Genomic DNA, 22,906 nt, shown 5'->3' on the forward strand with positions numbered 1-22,906 from the left:
GTGGGGTTATATCCTGCCTGTTTGGCCCTGACCGGAGGTATCATCGGATGGGGCCACAGTGTCTCCTGACCCCTCCTGTCTCAGCCTCCAGTATTTATGCTGCAGTAGTTTATGTGTTGGGGGGCTAGTGTCATTCTGTTATATCTGGAGTATTTCTCCTGTCTTATCTGGTATCCTGTGTGAATTTAAGTATGCTCTCTCTAATTCTTTCTTTCTTTCTCTCTCTCTCTCTTGGAGGACCTGAGCCCTAGGACCATGCCTCAGGACTACCTGGCATGATGACTCCTTGCTGTCCCCAGTCCACCTGGCCGTGCTGCTGCTCCAGTTTCAACTGTTCTGCCTGCGCCTATGGAACCCTGACCTGTTCACCGGACGTGCTACCTGCCCCAGACCTGCTGTTTTCAACTCTCTAGAGACAGCAGGAGCGGTAGAGATACTCTCAATGATCGACTATGAAAAGCCAACTGACATTTACTCCTGAGGTGCTGACTTGCTGCACCCTCAACAACTACTATGATTATTATTATTCGACCATGCTGGTCATTTATGAACATTTGAACATCTTGGCCATGTTCTGTTATAATCTCCACCCGGCACAGCCAGAAGAGGACTGGCCACCCCTCATAGCCTGGTTCCTCTCTAGGTTTCTTCCTAGGTTTTGGCCTTTTTAGGGAGTTTTTCCTAGCCACCGTGCTGCTACACCTGCATTGATGTAAATACTGTGAAAATACACAGGCACGAGGTAAAGAGCACTGCCCTGCCTACGGAAAACCAAGCAGAGCTTGTGGAACTAATAATCACTTTGTAAAAGTGTGTCTCAAAAGAAAAAGACGGGTGAAAGAGGGCAAGATTTACTGTGTTGATGATGTCACCCAGTTTCAGAACAGTGAAAGTGACATTTACATGCATGAATCAATTGGGGCTGTACACTCAAGAGGGAAGAAATGGTTTGTGACACTACGATTACACAACAAGCAACGTAATGAGCTACAAAGACAAAATCAACCTGGCACCTGATACACACCTCTTGCCCAGTGATACTAGACTAAAGCTGTACTCAGGAGAGCTAATGAGCTCTATGGGCATCTTTGTGACCGAATGTGTAATTCGTGGACGCAAAAACAAGCTGGAGATTGTGAAAACCAGTAAACATTCTCTCCTCTCAGGCTCTACATGCAAACGCCTGATAACTGACATAGTATTTAGTTCAGGTTTAGGTATCTATACTGTATGATACCTGACATAGTATTTAGTTCAGGTTAAGGTGTGTATACTGTATGATACCTGACATAGTAGTTAGCCCTGGTTATGGTGTGTATACTGTATGATACCTGACATAGTATTTAGTTCAGGTTTAGGTATGTATACTGTATGATACCTGACATAGTATTTAGCCCAGGTTATGGTGTGTATACTGTATGATACCTGACATAGTATTTAGCCCAGGTTAAGGTGTGTATACTGTATGATACCTGACATAGTATTTAGTTCAGGTTTAGGTATGTATACTGTATGATACCTGACATAGTATTTAGCCCAGGTTAAGGTGTGTATACTGTATGATACCTGACATAGTAGTTAGCCCTGGTTATGGTGTGTATACTGTATGATACCTGACATAGTATTTAGTTCAGGTTTAGGTATGTATACTGTATGATACCTGACATAGTATTTAGCCCAGGTTATGGTGTGTATACTGTATGATACCTGACATAGTATTTAGCCCAGGTTAAGGTGTGTATACTGTATGATACCTGACATAGTAGTTAGCCCTGGTTATGGTGTGTATACTGTATGATACCTGACATAGTATTTAGTTCAGGTTTAGGTATGTATACTGTATGATACCTGACATAGTATTTAGCCCAGGTTATGGTGTGTATACTGTATGATACCTGACATAGTATTTAGCCCAGGTTATGGTGTGTATACTGTATGATACATGACATAGTATTTCGTCCAGGTTAAGGTGTGTATACTGTATGATACCTGACATAGTATTTAGTTCAGGTGTAGGTATGTATACTGTATGATACCTGACATAGTATTTAGTTCAGGTTATGGTGTGTATACTGTATGATACCTGACATAGTATTTAGTTCAGGTTTAGGTATGTGTACAGTATGATACCTGACATAGTATTTAGCCCAGGTTAAGGTGTGTATACTGTATGATACCTGACATAGTATTTAGCCCAGGTTAAGGTGTGTATACTGTATGATACCTGACATAGTATTTAGTTCAGGTTTAGGTATGTGTACAGCATGATACCAAATGATCTGCACATCGTGGATCATGTCCAGCATGGACCCCTGTCCAAAGAACAACTACTCAGCAGATATGACGATGTATTCAACAGGCCCGTTGAATCAGTGCCTGGGGAGGTACACTTTGAATTGGATGAGAGCATCAGTCCAGTGTGCTCCTCGCAATGTGCCCATTGCAATGTGAAGGCCCAGCTGGACAAGGCCCAGATGGCCACATGACATCTGTGACTAAACCAACTGACTGGATCAGCAATATGGTCATAGTGAAAAAAACAGAGAAGCTGAGGGTCTGCATCGACCCGAAGCATCTGAACCAAGCACTGAAACGATCCCACTACATCATGCCGACACTAGAGGATGTCCTCTATAAGCTTCCAAAGGCCAGGATTTTCACCTTGGTGGATGCCCGAGATGCATTCCTTCAATGCAAGCTGGACGAAGAAAGCAGCTTCATGACTACCTTCTGGACCCCTGGGGTGGGAAACGCTGGCTCAAGCTCCTGTTTGGTGTCTCAGTGGCGCCTGAGGTATACCAACGCAAGCAGCACGAGTTACTGGCTGGGCTCAAGGGCATTGAACCCATAGCCGGTGATGTCCTGATCGTAGGCTGTGGTGACACAGACGAAGAAGCAGAACGTATTCATGATGTGAAGCTCCTGGCACTGATGGAGCGCTGCCGATCAGTTAAGCTTGGCCTTGGCCAGAAGAAGCTGCAGTTCAAGGTGAAAGATGTCCACTTCCATGGTCGCATTCTCTCGGCCAAAGGCCCAAAGCCGGACCTAGACAAAGACAGAGTGATCCTCGACAAGCCAAACCCGTCTGGTGCAAAAGGAGTACAGCTTCTCATCGGCTTTGCAAACTATCTTGCAAAGTTCATAGTTGGTGAAATCCCATGTCTAGAGAATCCTGTAGTAGTCTATCAGTTTTTCTGTGATGAAAATAAATCTGTTATTGAACGTTTTCCTGCAATGGTTCCTCATTCTCAAAGTGTCACTTTCTCCTCAACGTGCCAAGGCATTACTTTAGGACTCAGGAGTGAGGAAAGGACTTGGTAAGAAAGGGCCTTAAACCTACCCTTTCTGTAACAGACGCTTAACACTAGCGTGTGTTAATTGATAGAATGCTTCAGATTGTTTATTCAATGTGTCAATGTTGGAAGAATAGGCATGACTCCCACTCACAATGGTTCTCTGGAAGGTTTTTACTCAACACCCCTCTATGGAAGTCATTAGAATTCTGTGACAAGTTAAAGGAGGATGTTTCTCAGTAATCGCCCACATTTCTTTACCATTCCATAACATCAGGAAGTAGTCAGTACTATGGAATAACTGAAGACGAGTAGGCGGCCAGTATGTTGCAATAAGCCTTAGGGAATTATTAACAGAACGGTGTTTCTGAAGAATTGATGTGTTATTCCCCACCCATCTTAAAGTGTCAATCCGCAGTTGAAACAATAACCAAACGTCTTCCCTGGCCCTGTTTTGGTAAAAAGCTGAGGGATAGGGCTGGATAAATGTAACCACTCTTAAATTTACAGACAGAGCTATGGATGCAAGGACTGGCCGTCCAGGATATCAAAGTGGTAAGTTATAGTGTTTGTGTACTTTTACTATGTTTACAAACATTGGAGTAAAAACAAGCTTTTATTTTGTGTTCGGATGATTGGGTAGGACAGTTGTAAAATAGCACCGGAGAAGAAGGCCGTCGTTTTACGTGTCCCCAACCAATTGTGTTTTTTTATTTGCGTTGTTTGTAACTTGTTTTTTTACTTATAATGTACATAATGTTGCCGCTACCGTCTCTTATGATCGAAAATAACTTCTGGACATCAGGACTGTGATTACTCACCACAGACTGGCAGAATCCTTTTTTTCCTTTAATGAGTCTGACGAGCACAATGCAAACGATATACTGCTTTCTCGGGAACAGAAAACGTTTGACCTCTGTCATTGCCAACAAAGGGTTTATAACAAAGTATTGAGATAAACTTTTGTTTTTGACCAAATACTTATTTTCCACCATAATTTGCAAATAAATTCATTAAAAATCCTACAATGTGATTTTCTGGATTTTTGCTCCCACAGTTGAGTTCCAGTTGAGTTCTTCAAACCAAGCTGCTTACTTATTGCAGACTCAGTCTTCCCAGCCTGGTGCAGGTCTACAATTTTGTTTCTGATGTACATTGACAGCTCTTTGGTCTTGGCCATAGTGGAGTTTGGAGTGTGACTGTTTGAGGTTGTGGACAGGTGTCTTTTATACTGATAACAAGTTCAAACAGGTGCCATTAATACAGGTAACGAGTGGAGGACAGAGGAGCCTCTTAAATAAGAAGTTACAGGTCTGTGAAAGCCAGAAATCTTGCTTGTTTGTAGGTGACCAAATACTTATTGTGTACGACATCGTCAGTGCACTTTCTAATGAACTCGCTCACCGAATCAGCGTATTCGTCAATGTTGTTGTTGGACGCAATACGGAACATATCTCAATCCACGTGATCGAAGCAGTCTTGAAGCGTGGAATCAGATTGGTCGGACCAGCGTTGAACAGACCTGAGCGCGGGAGCTTCTTGTTTTAGTTTCTGTCTGTAGGCAGGGAGCAACAAAATGGAGTCATGGTCAGCTTTTCCGAAAGGAGGTCGGGGGAGGGCCTTATATGTGTCGCGGAAGTTAGAATAACAATGATCCAGGGTTTTACCAGCCCTGGTTGCGCAATCGATATTCTGATACAATTTAGGGAGTCTTTTCAGATTAGCCTTGTTAAAATCCCCAGCTACAATGAGTGCAGCCTCAGGATATGTGGTTTCCAGTTTGCATAGAGTCAAATAAAGTTTGTTCAGGGCCATCGATGTGTCTGCTTGGGGGGGAATATATACGGCTGTGATTATAATCGAAGAGAATTCCCTTGGTAGGTAATGCGGTCGACATTTGATTGTGAGGAATTCTAAGTCAGGTGAACAGAAGGACTTGAGTTCCTGTATGTTGTTATGATCACACCACGTCTCGTTAACCATAAGTCATACCCCCCCGCCCCTCTTCTTACCGGAAAGATGCTTGTTTCTATCGGCGCGATGCGTGAAGAAACCAGCTAGGTGCACCGACTCCGTTAGCGTCTCTCGAGTTAGCCATGTTTCCGTGAAGCAAAGAACGTTAGTCTCTGATGTCTCTCTGGAATGCTACCCTTGCTCGGATTTCATCCACCTTGTTGGCAAGAGACTGGACATTGGCGAGTAGTATGCTAGGGAGATGTGTGTGATGTGCCCGTCTCCGGAGCCTGACCAGAAGACCGCCTCGTTTGCCTCTCTTACGACGTCGTTGTTTTGGGTCGCCAGCTGGCATCCATCCTGGGTGGAAGGCAGAACACAGGATACGCTTCGGGAAAGTCATATTCCTGGTTGTAATGATGGTGAGTTGCTCTTATATTTAGTAGTTCCTCCCGACTGTATGTAATAAAACCTAAGATTACCTGGGGTACCAATGTAAGAAATAACACGTAAAACAACAAAATACTGCATAGTTTCCTAGGAACGCGAAGCAAGGCGGCCATCTCTGTCGGCGCCGGTAAAGCACCGCCTTATCTCAGCTCACTGGTCACCATAGCAGCACCCACCCATAGCACACGCTCCAGCAGGTATATCTATCTCACTGGTCATCCACAAAGCTAATTCCTCCTTTGGCCGCCTTTCCTTAGTTCTCTGCTGCCAATGACTGGAATGAACTGCAAAAATCACTGAAGCTGGAGACCCATATCTCCCTCACTAACTTTAAGCACCAGCTATCAGAGCAGATCACTGCACCTGTATATAGCCCATCTGTAAATAGCCCATCCAACTACCTCATCCCCCATACTGTTATTTATTTTGCTCCTTTGCACCCCAGTATCTCTACTTGCACACTAATTTTCTGCACATGTATCACTCCAGTGTTTAATTGCTATATTGTAATTATTTCTCCACTATGGCCAATTTATTGCCTTACCTCCCTTATCCTACCTCATTTGCACACACTATATAGACTTTTTTCTATTGTATCATTGACTGCATGTTTGTTTATTCCATGTGTAACTCTGTTGTTTGTGTTGCACTGCTTGGCTTTATCTTGGCCAGGTCGCAGTTGAAAATGAGAACTTCTTCTCAGCTTGCCTACCTGTTTAAATAAAGGTGAAATAAAAATGTTAAAAACAATATACAGCAGTGGAGGCCGCTGAGGGGAGGCCGGTTCATAATAATGACTGGAAAGGAGCTAATAGAATGGCATTAAACACATGGAAACCATGTTTTATTTATTTGATACCATTCCACTATTCCGCTCCAGCCATTACCACGAGCCTGTCCTCCCCAATTAAGGTGCCACAATCCTCCTGTGGTTTCCATTATGTGTATATTTTGCATTTGTTAAATTATTTTGATGTGATATAAAAGTAAAGGGCTTTATTTTTCTAGTATCGCATTTGAGAATCGATTGGCGCTTAGAGGTTTTGGCTGCCAGAGCCAGTCTTCCTCTGAAAATAACAGAAGGTCCTTGGACCTTAAGGAGTAACGGGGAGGTTAGGCTCCTTAAGAGGACATCTTGAGCTAGTGCTAGCTATGAATACAGTGCCTTGCGAAAGTATTCGGCCCCCTTGAACTTTGCGACCTTTTGCCACATTTCAGGCTTCAAACATAAAGATATAAAACTGTAATTTTTTTGTGAAGAATCAACAAGTGGCACACAATCATGAAGTGGAACGACATTTATTGGATATTTCAAACTTTTTTAACAAATCAAAAACAGAAAAATTGGGCGTGCAAAATTATTCAGCCCCCTTAAGTTAATACTTTGTAGCGCCACCTTTTGCTGCGATTACAGCTGAAAGTCGCTTGGGGTATGTCTCTATCAGTTTTGCACATCGAGAGACTGACATTTTTTCCCATTCCTCCTTGCAAAACAGCTCGAGCTCAGTGAGGTTGGATGGAGAGCATTTGTGAACAGCAGTTTTCAGTTCTTTCCACAGATTCTCGATTGGATTCAGGTCTGGACTTTGACTTGGCCATTCTAACACCTGGATATGTTTATTTTTGAACCATTCCATTGTAGATTTTGCTTTATGTTTTGGATCATTGTCTTGTTGGAAGACAAATCTCCGTCCCAGTCTCAGGTCTTTTGCAGACTCCATCAGGTTTTCTTCCAGAATGGTCCTGTATTTGGCTCCATCCATCTTCCCATCAATTTTAACCATCTTCCCTGTCCCTGCTGAAGAAAATCAGGCCCAAACCATGATGCTGCCACCACCATGTTTGACAGTGGGGATGGTGTGTTCAGCTGTGTTGCTTTTACGCCAAACATAACGTTTTGCATTGTTGCCAAAAAGTTCCATTTTGGTTTCATCTGACCAGAGCACCTTCTTCCACATGTTTGGTGTGTCTCCCAGGTGGCTTGTGGCAAACTTTAAACAACACTTTTTATGGATATCTTTAAGAAATGGCTTTCTTCTTGCCACTCTTCCATAAAGGCCAGATTTGTGCAATATACGACTGATTGTTGTCCTATGGACAGAGTCTCCCACCTCAGCTGTAGATCTCTGCAGTTCATCCAGAGTGATCATGGGCCTCTTGGCTGCATCTCTGATCAGTCTTCTCCTTGTATGAGCTGAAAGTTTAGAGGGACGGCCAGGTCTTGGTAGATTTGCAGTGGTCTGATACTCCTTCCATTTCAATATTATCGCTTGCACAGTGCTCCTTGGGATGTTTAAAGCTTGGGAAATCTTTTTGTATCCAAATCCGGCTTTAAACCTCTTCACAACAGTATCTCGGACCTGCCTGGTGTGTTCCTTGTTCTTCATGATGCTCTCTGCGCTTTTAACGGACCTCTGAGACTATCACAGTGCAGGTGCATTTATACGGAGACTTGATTACACACAGGTGGATTGTATTTATCATCATTAGTCATTTAGGTCAACATTGGATCATTCAGAGATCCTCACTGAACTTCTGGAGAGAGTTTGCTGCACTGAAAGTAAAGGGGCTGAATAATTTTGCATGCCCAATTTTTCAGTTTTTGATTTGTTAAAAAAGTTTGAAATATCCAATAAATGTCGTTCCACTTCATGATTGTGTCCCACTTGTTGTTGATTCTTCACAAAAAAATACAGTTTTTACATATCTTTATGTTTGAAGCCTGAAATGTGGCAAAAGGTCGCAAAGTTCAAGGGGGCCGAATACTTTCGCAAGGCACTGTATACTGTATGATACCTGACATAGTATTTAGTTCAGGTTTAGGTATGTGTACAGTATGATACCAAATGATCATGTCCAGCATGGACCCCTGTCCAAAGAACAACTACTCAGCAGATATGACGATGTATTCAACAGGCCCGTTGAATCAGTGCCTGGGGAGGTACACTTTGAATTGGATGAGAGCATCAGTCCAGTGTGCTCCTCGCAATGTGCCCATTGCAATGTGAAGGCCCAGCTGGACAAGGCGCAGATGGCCACATGACATCTGTGACTAAACCAACTGACTGGATCAGCAATATGGTCATAGTGAAAAAAACAGAGAAGCTGAGGGTCTGCATCGACCCAAAGCATCTGAACCAAGCACTGAAACGATCCCACTACATCATGCCGACACTAGAGGATGTCCTCTATAAGCTTCCAAAGGCCAGGATTTTCACCTTGGTGGATGCCCGAGATGCATTCCTTCAATGCAAGCTGGACGAAGAAAGCAGCTTCATGACTACCTTCTGGACCCCTGGGGTGGGAAACGCTGGCTCAAGCTCCCGTTTGGTGTCTCAGTGGCGCCTGAGGTATACCAACGCAAGCAGCACGAGTTACTGGCTGGGCTCAAGGGCATTGAACCCATAGCCGGTGATGTCCTGATCGTAGGCTGTGGTGACACAGACGAAGAAGCAGAACGTATTCATGATGTGAAGCTCCTGGCACTGATGGAGCGCTGCCGATCAGTTAAGCTTGGCCTTGGCCAGAAGAAGCTGCAGTTCAAGGTGAAAGATGTCCACTTCCATGGTCGCATTCTCTCGGCCAAAGGCCCGAAGCCGGACCTAGACAAAGACAGAGTGATCCTCGACAAGCCAAACCCGTCTGATGCAAAAGGAGTACAGCTTCTCATCGGCTTTGCAAACTATCTTGCAAAGTTCATGCCACACCTATCAACAGTCTGTGAGCCTCTGAGCCGGTTGCTGGACAAAGACAAGTATTTCAAGTATTTTTTACTTAAGTAGTTTACACCACTGACAATGACTCACCATATTCCAGAAGCACAATCAACACCTCTAGTCAGGTGTTGAAAACTAGTATGAGCTATACACTATGGTGCAATGCATCAGATTATTGTTTATTAAATGTGTTAATGTGTTTGTACCTGTCCCTATTCAAATAAACCAGAAAATACCACATTCACCATTATAAAGCAGTTAAGTTCTGCCACGGTTTGAGGAAAGAAAGATAGTTGGGGAAATCCCATGTCTAGAGAATCCTGTAGTAGTCTATCAGTTTTTCTGTGATGAAAATAAATCTGTTATTGAACGTTTTCCTGCAATGGTTCCTCATTCTCAAAGTGTCACTTTCTCCTCAACGTGCCAAGGCATTACTTTAGGACTCAGGAGTGAGGAAAGGACTTGGTAAGAAAGGGCCTTAAACCTACCCTTTCTGTAACAGACGCTTAAAACTAGCGTGTGTTAATTGATAGAATGCTTCAGATTGTTTATTCAATGTGTCAATGTTGGAAGAATAGGCATGACTCCCACTCACAATGGTTCTCTGGAAGGTTTTTACTCAACACCCCTCTATGGAAGTCATTAGAATTCTGTGACAAGTTAAAGGAGGATGTTTCTCAGTAATCGCCCACATTTCTTTATCATTCCATAACATCAGGAAGTAGTCAGTACCATGGAATAACTGAAGACGAGTAGGCGGCCAGTATGTTGCAATAAGCCTTAGGGAATTATTAACAGAACGGTGTTTCTGAAGAATTTATGTGTGATTCCCCACCCATCTTAAAGTGTCAATCCGCAGTTGAAACAATAACCAAACGTCTTCCCTGGCCCTGTTTTGGTAAAAAGCTGAGGGATAGGGCTGGATAAATGTAACCACTCTTAAATTTACAGACAGAGCTATGGATGCAAGGACTGACCGTCCAGGATATCAAAATGGTAAGTTATAGTGTTTGTGTACTTTTACTATGTTTACAAACATTGGAGTAAAAACAAGCTTTTATTTTGTGTTCGGATGATTGGGTAGGACAGTTGTAAAATAGCACCGGAGAAGAAGGCCGTCGTTTTACGTGTCCCCAACCAATTGTGTTTTTTTTATTTGCGTTTTTAACTTGTTTTTTTACTTATAATGTACATAATGTTGCCGCTACCGTCTCTTATGATCGAAAATAACTTCTGGACATCAGGACTGTGATTACTCACCACAGACTGGCAGAATCCTTTTTTTCCTTTAATGAGTCTGACGAGCATAATGCAAACGATATACTGCTTTCTCGGGAACAGAAAACGTTTGACCTCTGTCATTGCCAACAAAGGGTATATAACAAAGTATTGAGATAAACTTTTGTTTTTGACCAAATACTTATGTTTGGTCCTCCTTTTCCTGAAGTCCACAATCATCTCTTTAGTCTTGGTTACGTTGAGAGATAGGTTGTTATTCTGGCACCACCCGGCCAGGTCTCTGACCTCCTCCCTATAGGCTGTCTCGTTGTTGTCGGGGATCAGGCCTACCACTGTTGTGATGTCTGCAAACTTGATAATGGTGTTGGAGTCGTGCCTGGCCACGCAGTCGTGGGTGAACAGGGAGTACAGGAGGGGACTGAGCACGCATCCCTGAGGGGCTCGTGTTGAGGATCAGTGTGGCAGATGTGTCGTTACCTCCCTTTACCTCCTGGGGGCGGCCCGTCAGGAAGTCCAGGATCCAGTTGCAGAGGGAGGTGTTTAGCTTATTGATGAGCTCTGAAGGCACTATGGCGTTGAATGCTGAGCTATAGTCAATGAATAGCATTCTCACATACAGTGGGGCAAAAAAGTATTTAGTCAACCACCAATTGTGCAAGTTCTCCCACTTAAAAAGATGAGAGATGCCTGTAATTTTCTTCATAGGTACACTTCAACTATGACAGACAAAATGAGAAGAAAAAATACAGAAAATCACATTGTAGGATTTTTAATGAATTTATTTGCAAATTATGGTGGAAAATAAGTATTTGGTCAATAACAAAAGTTTATCTCAATACTTTGTTATATACCCTTTGTTGGCAATGACAGAGGTCAAACGTTTTCTGTAAGTCTTCACAAGGTTTTCACACACTGTTGCTGGTATTTTGGCCCATTCCTCCATGCAGATCTCCTCTAGAGCAGTGATGTTTTGGGGCTGTTGCTGGGCAACACGGACTTTCAACTCCCTCCAAAGATTTTCTATGGGGTTGAGATCTGGAGACTGACTAGGCCACTCCAGGACCTTGAAATGCTTCTTACGAAGCCACTCCTTCGTTACCCGGTGGTGTGTTTGGGATCATTGTCATGCTGAAAGACCCAGCCACGTTTCATCTTCAATGCCCTTGCTGATGGAAGGAGGTTTTCCCTCAATATCTCACGATACATGGCCCCATTCATTCTTTCCTTTACACGGATCAGTTGTCCTGGTCCCTTTGCGGAAAAACAGCCCCAAAGCATGATGTTTCCACCCCCATGCTTCACAGTAGGTATGGTGTTCTTTGGAAGCAACTCAGCATTCTTTGTCCTCCAAACACGACGAGTTGAGTTTTTACCAAAAAGTTCTTTTTTGGTTTCATCTGACCATAGGATATTCTCCCAATCTTCTTCTGGATCATCCAAATGCACTCTAGCAAACTTCAGACGGGCCTGGACATGTACTGGCTTAAGCAGGGGGACACGTCTGGCACTGCAGGATTTGAGTCCCTGTCGGCGTAGTGTGTTACTGATTGTAGGCTTTGTTACTTTGGTCCCAGCTCTCTGCAGGTCATTCACTAGGTCCCCCCGTGGGGTTCTGGGATTTTTGCTCACCGTTCTTGTGATCATTTTGACCCCACCGGGTGAGATCTTGCGTGGAGCCCCAGATCGGGGGAGATTATCAGTGGTCTTGTATGTCTTCCATTTCCTAATAACTGCTCCCACAGTTGATTTCTTCAAACCAAGCTGCTTACCTATTGCAGATTCAGTCTTCCCAGCCTGGTGCAGGTCTACAATTTTGTTTCTGGTGTCCTTTGACAGCTCTTTGGTCTTTGCCATAGTGGAGTTTGGAGTGTGAGTGTTTGAGGTTGTGGACAGGTGTCTTTTTATACTGATAACAAGTTCAAACAGGTGCCATTAATACAGGTAACGAGTGGAGAACAGAGGAGCCTCTTAAAGAAGAAGTTACAGGTCTGTGAGAGCCAGAAATCGTGCATTTTCCACCATAATTTGCAAATAATTTCATTAAAAATTCTACAATGTGATTTTCTGGATTTTTTTCCCCTAATTTTGTCTGTCATAGTTGAAGTGTACCTATGATGAAAATTACAGGCCTCTCATCTTTTTAAGTGGGAGAACTTGCACAATTGGTGGCTGACTAAATACTTTTTTAGCCCCACTGTATGAGATGAGTAATGTAGGGTATGTAAACATGATATTAAGTAGCATTGTTTAAAGTGGTTAGTGATATATTTTACATCAATTTCCATTATTAAAGTGGCTGTAGTTGAGTCAGTGTGTTGGCAGCAGCCACTCAATGTTAGTGGTGGCTGTTTAACAGTCTGATGGCCTTGAAATAGAAGCTGTTTTTCAGTCTCTCGGTCCCTGCTTTGATGCACCTGTACTGACCTCGCCTTCTGGATGATAGCGGGGTGAACAGGCAGTGGCTCGGGTGGTTGTTGTCCTTGATGATCTTTATGGCCTTCCTGTGACATCGGGTGGTTTAGGTGTCCTGGAGGGCAGGTAGTTTGCCCCCGGTGATGCGTTGTGCAGACCTCACTACCCACTGGAGAGCCTTATGGTTGTGGGCGGAGCAGTTGCCGTACCAGGCGGTGATACAGCCCGACAGGATGCTCTCGATTGTGCATCTGTAGAAGTTTGTGAGTGCTTTTGTTGACAAGCCAAATTTCTTCAGCCTCCTGAGGTTGAAGAGGCGCCTTCTTCACGACGCTGTCTCTGTGGGTGGACCAAATCAGTTTGTCCGTGATGTGTACGCCGAGGAACTTAACTTACTAACCTCTCCACTACTGTCCCGTCGATGTGGATAGGGGGGTGCTCCCTCTGCTATTTCCTGAAGTCCACAATCATCTCCTTTGTTTTGTTGACGTTGAGTGTGAGGTTATTTTCCTGACACCACACTCCGAGGGCCCTCACCTCCTCCCTGTAGGCCGTCTCGTCGTTGTTGGTAATCAAGCATACCACTGTAGTGTCGTCCGCAAACTTGATGATTGAGTTGGAGGCATGCATGGCCACACAGTCGTGGGTGAACAGGGAGTACAGGAGAGGTCTCAGAGCGCACCCTTGTGGGGCCCCAGTGTTGAGGATCAGCGGGGTGGAGATGTTACCTACCCTCACCACCTGTTGGTGGCCCGTCAGGAAGTCGAGTACCCAGTTGCGCAGGGTCTCGAGCTTGATGACGAGTTTGGAGGGTACTATGGTGTTAAATGCTGAGCTGTAGTCGATGAACAGCATTCTCACATAGGTATTCCTCTTGTCCAGATGGGTTAGGGCAGTGTGGTTGCGATTGCATCGTCTGTGGACCTATTTGGGCGGTAAGCAAATTGGAGTGGGTCTAGGGTGTCAGGTAGGGTGGAGGTGATATGGTCCTTGACTAGTCTCTCAAAGCACTTCATGATGACGGAACTGAGTCATTTAGCTCAGTTACCTTAGTTTTCTTGAGAACAGGGACAATGGTGGCCCTCTTGAAGCATGTGGGAACAGCAGACTGGGATAAGGCTCGATTAAATATGTCCGTAAACACACCAGCCAACTGGTCTGCGCATGTTCTGAGGACGTGGCTGGGGATGCCGTCTGTTCCTACAGCCTTGCGAGGGTTAACACGTTTAATGTTTAACTCACATCGGCTGCAGTGAAGGAGATTCCGCAGGTTTTGGTTGCGGGCTGTGTCAGTAGCACTGTATTGTCCTCAAAGCGGGCAAAAAAGTGATTTAGTCTGTCTGGGAGCAAGACATCCTGGTCTGCGACGGGGCTGGTTTTCTTTTTGTAATCCGTGATTGACTGTAGACCCTGCCACATACCTCTTGTGTCTGAGCCGTTGAATTGCGACTCTACTTTGACTCTATACTGGCGCTTAGCTTGTTTGATTGCCTTGTGGAGGGAATAGCTACACTGTTTGTATTCGGTCATGTTTCCGGTCACCTTGCCCTGGTTAAAAGCAGTGGTTCGCGCTTTCAGTTTCACGCGAATACTGCCATCAATCCACGGTTTCTTTTTTGGGAATGTTTTAATCGTTGCTATGGGTACGACATCGTCAATGCACTTTCTAATGAACTCGCTCACCGAACCGGCGTATTCGTCAATGTTGTTGTTGGACGCAATACGGAACATATCCCAATCCACGTGATCGAAGCAGTCTTGAAGCGTGGAATCAGATTGGTCGGACCAGCGTTGAACAGACCTGAGCGCGGGAGCTTCTTGTTTTAGTTTCTGTCTGTAGGCAGGGAGCAACAAAATGGAGTAGTGGTCAGCTTTTCCGAAAGGAGGGTGGGGGGAGGGCCTTATATGCGTTGCGGAAGTTAGAATAACAATGATCCAGGGTTTTACCAGCCTTGGTTGCGTAATCGATATGCTGATACAATTTAGGGAGTCTTTTCAGATTAGCCTTGTTAAAATCCCCAGCTACAATGAATGCAGCCTCAGGATATGTGGTTTCCAGTTTGCATAGAGTCAAATAAAGTTTGTTCAGGGCCATCGATGTGTCTGCTTGGGGGGGAATACGGCTGTGATTATAATCGAAGAGAATTCCCTTGGTAGGTAATGCGGTCGACATTTGATTGTGAGGAATTCTAAGTCAGGTGAACGGAAGGACTTGAGTTCCTGTATGTTGTTATGATCACACTCGTTAATCATAAGGCATAAGGCATGCCCCTCTTCTTACCAGAAAGATGCTTATTTCTATCGGCGCGATGTCTGAAGAAACCAGCTAGGTTCACCGACTCCGTTAGCGTCTCTCGAGTGAGCCATGTTTCTGTGAAGCAAAGAACGTTAGTCTCTGATGTCTCTCTGGAATGCTACCCTTGCTCGGATTTCATCAACCTTGTTGTCAAGAGACTGGACATTGGCGAGTAGTATGCTAGGGAGTGGTGAGTGATTTGCCCGTTTCCGGAGCCTGACCAGAAGACCGCCTCGTTTGCCTCTTTTACGACGTCGTTGTTTTGGGTCGCCGGCTGGCATCCAATCCATTGTCCTGGGTGGAAGGCAGAACACAGGATACGCTTCGGGAAAGTCATATTCCTGGTTGTAATGATGGTGAGTTGCTCTTATATTTAGTAGTTCCTCCCGACTGTATGTAATAAAACCTAAGATTACCTGGGGTACCAAATACTGCATAGTTTCCTAGGAACGCGAAACAAGGCGGCCATCTCTGTCGGCACCGGTAAAGCACCGCCTTATCTCAGCTCACTGGTCACCATAGCAGCACCCACCCATAGCACGCGCTCCAGCAGGTATATCTCACTGGTCATCCCCAAAGCTAATTCCTCCTTTGGCCGCCTTTCCTTACAGTTTTCTGCTGCCAATGACTGGAATGAACTGCAAAAATCACTGAAGCTGGAGACCCATATCTCCCTCACTAACTTTAAGCACCAGCTATCAGAGCAGATCACTGCATCTGTAAATAGCCCATCCAGCTACCTCATCCCCAATACTGTTATTTATTTTGCTCCTTTGTACCCCAGTATCTCTACTTGCACACTCATTTTCTGCACATTTATCACTCCAGTGTTTAATTGCTATATTGTAATTATTTCTCCACCATAGCCTATTTATTGCCTTACCTCCCTTATCCTACCTCGTTTGCACACACTGTATATATACTTTTTTCTATTGTATTATTGACTGCATGTTTGTTTATTCCATGTGTAACTCTGTTGTTTGTGTCGCACTGCTTGGCTTTATCTTGGCCAGGTCACAGTTGAAAATGAGAACTTCTTCTCAACTAGCCTAACTGGTTAAATAAAAATATACAGCAGTGGAGGCCGCTGAGGGGAGGCCGGTTCATAATAATGACTGGAAAGGAGCTAATGGAATGGCATTAAACACATGGAAACCATGTTTTATTTATTTGATACCATTCCACTTATTCCATTCCAGCCATTACCACGAGCCTGTCCTCCCCAATTAAGGTGCCACCATCCTCCTGTGGTGTACAGTATGTGTATATTTTGCATTTGTTAAATTATTTTGATGTGATATAAAAGTAAAGGGCTTTATTTTTCTAGTATCGCATTTGAGAATCGATTGGCGCTTAGAGGTTTTGACTGCCAGAGCCAGTCTACCTCTGAAAATAACAGAAGGTCCTTGGACCTTAAGGAGTAACGGGGAGGTTAGGCTCCTTAAGAGGACATCTTGAGCTAGTGCTAGCTATGAATATTTATTAACATTTAAGATGCATTGGGATGTCAGTTTCCATGTGATCAATGCATTTTGAAAAGTCAGCGCTACATATACAGTACATGTCTTTCTGGAGATGTCTTTCTGGTACTAGTAAAAATGTGTTTTGTGCTTCACCACTGTACTGTAGTTCATTCTAACGGTCCTAAATTCTAGAACACTGCTGTGCTTAGGCGTACACGTTTTGGACTATGATAGACGCTCTACACCTGCCTCTTACCTGTGGAATGTGATGATGTCACGGACAGGTAGCGCAGGTGCGGCCGCTCCATGGCAGTGGGTGTGGCCAGCAGCAGGTGGCGGTTGGCATGGAGATGAGACCGGAGACATTCTCCATCTTCAGAACACAGGAGAACGACCCGGTAGGTGGAATAATCAACCACACTTTATTCTGTAGCATGTGGTAATAAGTGTGGAGGGTACTGATGTTTCATCTCCCTCTGTCCCCAGGCCTGTCAGTCAGAACAGCACCTAGGGCAGTACTACACTGTGCCCCCCTCCCACTTCCACACTGTCTTCCCCCATGGCCTGCCTCCACGATACCAACAACAGGTAGTGTGTGTGTGTGTGTGTGTGTGTGTTTGTGTGTTTATTACAGTATGACTGACTGTCTGTACCCGTGTCCAGGTGAAGATGTTTAACGAGGGCTGTGTGATGGTGAGGCAGCCAGCTCTGGAGCTGATATCTCACCTGAAGCGAGCTGACTACAGCAAGCCCAACCTGCGCTACCTACTCTGTATCCTACCCTACCTAATATACCTGATCACACCTCAGTGTACCTTTACACATTTAATATACAGTCGTGGCCAAAACATTTGAGAATGACACAGATATTAATTTCCACAAAGTTTGCTGCTTCAGTGTCTTCAGATATTTTTGTCATATGTTGCTATGGAATACTGAAGTATAATTACAAGCATTTCATAAGTGTCAAACACTTTTATTGACAATTACCAGAAGTTGATGCAAAGAGTCAATATTTGCAGTGTTGACCCTTCTTTTTCAAGACCTCTGAAATCTGCCCTGGCTTGCTGTCAATTAACTTCTGGGCCACATCCTGACTGATGGCAGCCCATTCTTGCATAATCAATGCTTGGAGTTTGTCCGAATTTGTGGGGTTTTGTTTGTCCACCTGCCTCTTGAGGATTGACCACAAGTTCTCAATGGGATTAAGGTCTGGGGAGTTTCCTGGCAATGGACCCAAAATATCAATGTTTTGTTCCCTGAGCCACTTAGTTATCACTTTTGACTTATGGCAAGGTGCTCCATCATGTTGGAAAAGGCATTGTTCATCACCAAACTGTTCCTGGATGGTTGGGAGAAGTTGCTCTCGGAGGATGTGTTGGTACCATTCTTCATTCATAGCTGTGTTCTTAGGCAAAATTGTGAGTGAGCCCACTCCCTTGGCTGAGAAGCAACCCCACACATGAATGGTCTCAGGATGCTTTACGGTTGGCATGACACAGGACTGATGGTAGCGCTCACCTTGTCTTCTCCGGACAAGCTTTTTTTCCGGATGTCCCAAACAATCGGAAAGGGGATTCATCAGAGAAAATGACCTTTTGCAGAATATCAGTCTGTCCATGATGTTTTTCCTGAAGAGAAGTGGCTTCTTTGCTGCCCTTCTTGACACCAGGCCATCCTCCAAAAGTCTTCGCCTCACTGTGCGTGCAGATGCACACACGCCTGCTGCCATTCCTGAGCAAGCTCTGTACTGGTGGTGCCCCGATCCCGCAGCTGAATCAACTTTAGGAGATGGTCCGGGCGCTTGCTGGACTTTCTTGGGTGCCCAGAAGCCTTCTTCACAACAATTGAACCGCTCTCCTTGAAGTTCTTGATGATCCGATAAATGGTTGATTTAGGTGCAATATTACTGGCAGCAATATCCTTGCCTGTGAAGCCCTTTTTGTGCAAAGCAATGATGACGGCACGTGTTTCCTTGCAGGTAAGCATCTGTTATTTGAACTCAATCAACATAACAGAGTGATCTTCAGCCTTGTCCTCGTCAACACTCACACCTGTGTTAACGAGAGAATCACTAACATTATGTCAGCTGGTCCTTTTGTGGCAGGGCTGAAATGCAGTGGAAATGTTTTTTTGGGGATTCATTTAATTTGCATTGCAAAGAGGGACTTTGCAATTAATTGCAGTTCATCTGATCACTCTTCATAACATTCTGGAGTATATGCAAATTGCCATGCCATCATACAAACTGAGGCAGCAAACTTTGTGGAAATGAATGTGTCATTCTCAAAACTTTTGGCCACGACTGTACACAGTCATCCCTGTACCTCTCTATGACCTGTGTTGTCTACCTGTATTGTGTTGAATTATGTTGGTGTTGACCTTGACTGGTTGTGTAGATGGGGTGAAGGGCAGAGGGAAGACCATGTCTCTCTGTCAAACTGTCCACTACTGCTCCACACAAGGATGGCTAGTACTACACATACCAGATGGTGAGTAACACACACACACCCCGACGTGGCATACACACAGACACACAAAATAATGATGATGATGATGATGATAATAATCTCCTCTCTATAGCCCACCTGTGGGTGAAGAACTGTAAGGAGCTGTTGCCCTCCTCCTACCACGCCTCCCGCTTTGACCAGCCAATACAGGCCTCCAACTGGCTACGCAACTTCAGAACCACCAATGAACACTTCCTCTCCAAGGTAGCCCCTCCTCCTCAGATAGATAGTGGGCGCCAGGTACAGTGCCTGTCAAAAGTTTGGACACACGGTGTGCAAAACTGTCAAGGCTTTGCACACCGTACAAACCCAAAAAGCTGTAATCACTTTTTGGGTTACTACATGATTCCATATGTTATTACATAGTTTTGATGTCTTCACTATTATTCTACAATGTGGAAAATAGTAAAAGAAAGAAAGAAAGAAACCCTGGAATGAGTAGGTGTGTCCAAACCTTTGACTGGCACTGTATGTGTTGCCTGTAGGAACACATCTAGGATCAGTTTACCATCCCCTAATCCTAACATTAGAAGTAAGATACAGTGCCTTCAGAAACTATTCACACACCTAGACTTTTTCCACATTTTGTTGTTACAAAGCCGGATTAAAATTGATTTAATTGTTGTTTTTTGTCAACGATCTACACAAGTTCTCAAAGTGGAAGAAACATTTTATTTTTTTAATTCATGGAAAATAAAAAAATTAATATTTTGATTTGAGTTAATACATGTCAATCACATTTGGCTGCAATTACAGCTGTGAGTCTTTCTGGGTAAGTCTCAGAGCTTTGCATACCTGGATTGTACCATATTTGCCTAATATTTAAAAAAGGAACATTCAACGTCATCTTTGTAAGCAATTCCAGTGTATATGAAACTTTGTTTGTTTCACAGTGTCGGTTTCTTTTTATCCTAAAAAAACTCCAGAGGCCTTGCCGATGACAAGTATACCCATAACATGATGCAGCCACCACCACTCTTGAAAATATGACATGATACTCAGTGATGTGTTTGTTGTGTTGGATTTACCCCAAACAACACTTTGCATTCAGGACAAAAAGTTAATTTCATACCACATTTTTTCAGTATTACTTTAGTGCCTTATTGCAAACAGGATGGCTTCCTTCTTTTCACTCTATCAATTATGTTAGTATTGTGAAATAACTACTATGTTGATCCATCCTCCGTTATCTCCTATCACAGCCTTTAAACTCAAACTTTATTTAAATCACGATTCGCCTCATGGTGAAATCCCTGAGCGGTTCCTGCCTCTCCGGAAACTATGTTAGGATTGCCGCCTGTATCGTTGTGGGTTTAATTTTACACTTTGGATGGTGCATCAATAATAGCTCCACCATACTCAAAGGGATATTCAATGTCTGTTTTATTTGTATATTTACCCAACTACCAATAGGTGCCCTTTGTGAACCACAGGAAAAGCACCATGGCCTTTGGTTGAATCTGTGCTTGAAATTCATTGTTTGACTTAGGAACCTTACTGATAATTGTGTGTGTGGGGTACAGAGATGTCATTTTAAATACTATTGCACACAGTTGTTAAGCATATTTTTACTCCTTGAGGCATCCTGTATTCGTGACTGTGTCTCCCCTTGTTGTTTTAGATCAAGTTGAGGCAGCGGTAGGTGTGGACTAAAAGAGAGAGCACTGAGGAGGGACGGCCACTAGGGGAGCTGGTGGACATGGTGAGTCCAGTGTCAACGTGCCCTTTATTAAGGCGTCAGCATCCTTCAGTTTGGCCGAACGAGTGTGCTCGCATGCTCCCTTAAGACCTTCACTTGAAAAATGAGTGTTAATAGTGCTGTTTGTCCATTTTTGAGATGCCGTAGTCAGAATTAATCTAAAATAACTTAATCTGTTATGACGTTTTTGCCAAGGCGATCTTAGTCATGCAATTTTATATTTAACTAAGATGTATTGTGCAGTATTTTTCAATAAAAAAATTTGCATGAAAACAAGTAATCTCTTGTTGAATGACAACAAAGACTTTATTGCAGAATCCCTACTGTTTTCATGTGGAAGCCTTGCGTCTGGGCTCCAGTTCTGAAACATAATTGGTTCAGTGCACTTCTCTTAAGAATCTCATACCACGTATCATTGTTAAGCTGTGCTTTTTTCTCCCCAGGGAGTGTCTCGTGTGAAGAGCAGCAGTGATGTGGTGGGGGCAGTTCTAAAGGAGCTGAGGCTACAGGCTGGGGGGACAGAGGGGGGCTTCAGGCTGGCTGTGGCTGTTGATGGAGTCAACGGTCTCTGGGGAAGGACCACGCTCAAGAAGGAGGACAAGAGCCCTGTACTAATACACCTATACATTCATTCACCTCACTGTGGATCTATAAAAAATGTTGATTTCTATTGCTTCCATTTTTGCCTTTGTAATTTCTGTGTAAAGATTGCTTACTTGACTGACCTTTCTCTCCCCTGTCACTTTTCCCGTGTCTCTCCTCTCTGCCAGGTGGCTCCAGAGGAGTTGACGTTGGTTCATAACTTGAGGAAGATGATCAACAATGACTGGGTGAGAACTGCATGGTGGTTATCCTCTGTGTAATAGACATTAGACAATTGTGATTTACACCTCTGTTCCTCTCTCTCTCTCCTCAGTGTGGAGGGGCGGTCATCGCCACGCTGTCTCAGACAGGATCTCTCTACGCTCCAAGCTCTGCCTACCTGCCCCAGGAGCTGCTGGGAGAGGCAGTGGTCATGATTACACCCTGGTTAATGTTGTTGTATGTCCAGTCCAAAAACTACCTCTAACCCTTGGTGTCTATTGATCTGGGCTAACAAGGGAATGATGTAGATGTTTTTGGACAAGACCCTTCTGATGTGTTTATTTGACTGATGATGCATATAGAAACAGAAGTTCACATATTAAAAACATCTATCCTCTGTTCCTCCTACAGGAGGGCTTTGACAGCATGGACCCATTTATCCCAGTACCAGTCTCCCTCTACAGTGAGAAGGAGTTTGAGAGCTGTTACCTCTACTACCTGGACCGCCACTGGCTACAACACCCACACAGTAAGAGATATTCACTTTCACCACTGTTTGTGATGGTTTAGATTATGACATGTTGAACTGATTGAGAGATTTCTCTCTATAAGGTCAGACAGAGGAAGGGAAGAAAGAACTGATCTTCCTCAGCAACAGAAACCCTTCTGTACTGGAGAGACTGTGTGCCTTCCTGTAACATCACACATGGGCCCACACCCTCCCACTCACCCATAGAGATAGGACTCATCTTTATATCTGTGACAGCATGGGCAGTGCCATTGAGGCTATAACCCATAGGAATCCCCACTCAGTTGACTACTTTGACCACTTTAAAATGGCGGAAGCCCTCGATGGTGCTGCCCATGCGACATCAAGGCCACTAGCATTCTCTATGGGACAAACGCCAACAGACTCATACATGGATTATAACGTTGCAGTTGTGTATGTGTCCCTCCATAAATTATTCTGTTGTGATGCATGATAGTGTCTTTCATAATAAAAATATACATAAACAGTCAGATCTCATGTTCTCTTTTATATGAGCCAATACAGCCATTTTCTTCATGAAA

The 22,906-nt window shown here is 44.0% G+C and overlaps 1 pseudogene across 1 annotated transcript; it reads left to right on the forward strand.

Annotated features, from left to right (window-relative positions):
• The first annotated feature begins 10,295 nt into the window (after positions 1–10,295).
• On the forward strand, positions 10,296–22,855 carry LOC149984441 (small ribosomal subunit protein mS29-like; annotated as a pseudogene). Its single transcript, XR_016492556.1, has 12 exons — positions 10,296–10,408; positions 17,107–17,220; positions 17,309–17,410; positions 17,486–17,594; positions 19,222–19,314; positions 19,406–19,536; positions 20,954–21,034; positions 21,475–21,639; positions 21,802–21,861; positions 21,948–22,040; positions 22,250–22,364; positions 22,448–22,855. The product of XR_016492556.1 is annotated as a small ribosomal subunit protein mS29-like (transcript).
• Positions 22,856–22,906: the final 51 nt, after the last annotated feature.

The sequence above is a fragment of the Oncorhynchus mykiss genome, chromosome 3 (genome assembly GCF_057628025.1).
Source record: "Oncorhynchus mykiss isolate SJ-2025 chromosome 3, ASM5762802v1, whole genome shotgun sequence".
Taxonomy (NCBI): domain Eukaryota; kingdom Metazoa; phylum Chordata; class Actinopteri; order Salmoniformes; family Salmonidae; genus Oncorhynchus; species Oncorhynchus mykiss.